The sequence below is a fragment of the Parasteatoda tepidariorum genome, chromosome 6, assembly GCF_982258835.1.
Source record: "Parasteatoda tepidariorum strain Cologne lab strain chromosome 6, Ptep-v5.0, whole genome shotgun sequence".
NCBI classification, from domain to species: Eukaryota; Metazoa; Arthropoda; class Arachnida; order Araneae; family Theridiidae; genus Parasteatoda; species Parasteatoda tepidariorum.
The window spans coordinates 11398942-11401980 of NC_141760.1; positions in this window are offsets into that span (position 1 = coordinate 11398942).

The following is a 3039-nucleotide window of genomic DNA, read 5'->3' on the forward strand; positions in this document are numbered from 1 at the left end:
TGAAAATTTTTTTTATCAAGTTTACATTATTTAAATATAAGTGGTTTAAAAAATGACATTACTCAGAGATAAAAACCAGAAACATAGGTAGAATTCAGAAAATTTTCAAATGTCTGAAATACTTTGCAAAATATATTTCTTGTGACCTTAAAGATTTCAAATATTTATTTAATTATTACAAATTTATTACATAACTAGCACAGTTTAATGCTTTCGTCATTTGTTTTTCTATTAATTGATCATAACTAATATGCTTTTACAGTTAAATCACAATCATAACCAATACGTCTGATTTTACTTTGAATGCATATTAGTTATGACTAATTGATAGCGACAAAAAGCAATTATGACTGCTTATTAATTGTGAATCCCAATTGATGTAATTAATATGCACTATCAATTAACTCACTGCCATTGCTAATTAATAATAATATTTGTAAAACATATAAATATTAGAATTAACGATGTAAAAAAGGATGCACTTCTGAAAGTATACACACACATATTTTTATCTCAAAGAAATTCTTCGAAAATTGCATATTTTTAAATCTAAAATCTGATTGCTTTATTAAGAATATATTTGCTTCTATTATTATATTCTTCAAATATCTGTTGTGATGTAAATTATTGAGCAGTTTGTATTTTAGGTTTTGCTAAAATCATGCTTCATTTTATCAAGTGATTAAATAAATTTAAATACACAAAATCTGGTCTCGTCAAGCTTACAGTTACAATTATGAGGATATTATCACAAGTCATATATCTGCCTTATAATAAATAGCAAAGCATACTGTGGCTTAAAAGTTGTATTCATGTAAGCATTATTGTATGCTTACATTTAATAATGCTCATGTATTCATGTAAGTATTATTGAAATTAAAAAACATAATAAGAAGGTTTTGCAAATTTATGTCAGCTTCTGTACATAAAATTTCAAATAATTGCGCAGGAACCAGCAAAAAAATATCAAACTTTCTTTAGAGAAAATAAGAGATTTTGCAAAAACCCGCAAGTTAAAAATGGTAACATAATGGAATATCATTTTAACTTTGACAACAAATTCATACTTTGACAATATTCATAGATTGTACATAGATGCATAAGATAAAAAATATTGTAGATACATGGATGGGACACACATTGGTACAATGTATATATGTTTCTACAAACAAATACTTGTATATGCATGCCTACATGAACATATGAATTTTACATAGACGAGTGATTGCATAAAATGCATACATTCGTAGTGTACAAGTCTATATTGTTTCCACATGCATATCTAATTATTTCGTATACAAATATGTAATCACATATTTAGATTAATTGTAATCACGATTACATGCAATCATGATTATGTGTAATCATATTTTTTGATTGCTTGAAATTATGATTACAAGTAGTACTTGATTACAGTAACCGGTTATGTAATCGCGATTTCAATTTTAATGAAAATTTGTAATCATGATTACAAGTAATTGATTACTGTAATTGAAAAATGTAATCAATTATATTTTTGCCCTACTCTAGTGTAATCAAAAATTATGATTATTTGTAATCACAATTACCTGCAATCATGACTGTGAGTAATTGATCACAAAGCAGCGATTATTTGTAATCAGTTACAGTTGTAATCGACGCCCATATCTGACATTAACCTATAGGTGAGGAAGCGAATAAAATTACTATTTTTGTAAGTATACGAAAAAATGTTTTTAATATATCAACATAAATTTATCACAACTAAAAAATTTTTTCAAAGATATTTTAATCAACCTTTTATTTATTTGCCTTCTATATGAAATTTAGAATTCTATTTCAATTGATAATTAGACAAAATGCTGTTTTTAGTGCTAATCAAATGTGTCACAGTCATTTGATTTATAGTATATTTTTTATTTAGAAAAAAAATTATATATTGCATAGTCACTCAACTATTACAGATATACTGAGAACAAAAACGTAAATATTTTTGAATATAAAACATGACTTTAGAACAATAAAAGTTAAATTTTGTATGTCAACTAAGTTGAATTATGTACATAATGTGAAAAAGTACTTAAATTACTCATATTTGGTTAATAAATTTATGTAATATGTCAATGCAAAATGCATTAGAGCAACAAAAATTAAATTTTGTATGTCAACAAAGTTGAATTTTGTATGCAACATGAAAAACTACTTATAATACTCACAATAAGTTAAAAGTAAAATTAATTTATTTAAAAACATGCAACAAAAAATTTATTTTACTTACAAAACATTCTTTTTATGTATAAAACAAAAAAATTTACCGTAAAATTCTAAAAACATCTAAAAGCATGTTTATAAATTTTTTTAAAGAATTTATATTCTGTAATGTTTTTTCTTTCAAATGCATAATTTAAAAAAATGAATAAAATGCTATTATTTTTAATAACATTATGCTTCTACATTCTAAATGATCTCATGTTAGATTAATGAGTAAATATATTGATTGCATTTTATCAAATAAATAATTTTCTTATGTTAAATTGTAAAATATCAAATAGTAAGAGAAAAAGCAAAAAATTATCAAATTTAAGTGAACTTCTTAAGCATGTTTCACAATTCTATAGAAAATTTTAATTTTTATGTTTAAAATTGTACTTAATATAATTAAACTTAAATGTGAAGTCATATTCCAGTTTTCATGTTTTAATAAATGTAAGTATTTAGTCACAAAATTTAATTTATGTATTTAAAAAAACTGGATCGTTACTCCTGAATTTTTGAAAAAAACTATCCTCTAACACTTCAAAAATTATGATGTAGAGACTATGCTTGGGTTGAAAAAAAATCAGGTTTTAAGATGGAAAAATCATGTTTAATGGTTCGAAGCTTATGCACGTCAAAAATAAGAAATCATAGGAAAAAACTTAACATTTCTTTATTTATTCACATAAAAATGAACATTGAGACCAGCTAAATAAAATAACATAGCAAAACAAAAAAAATAATCAAAGCAATATTTATTACCAATATTAACAAGGGGGGGGGGAGATGGAACTTTTTGTTACC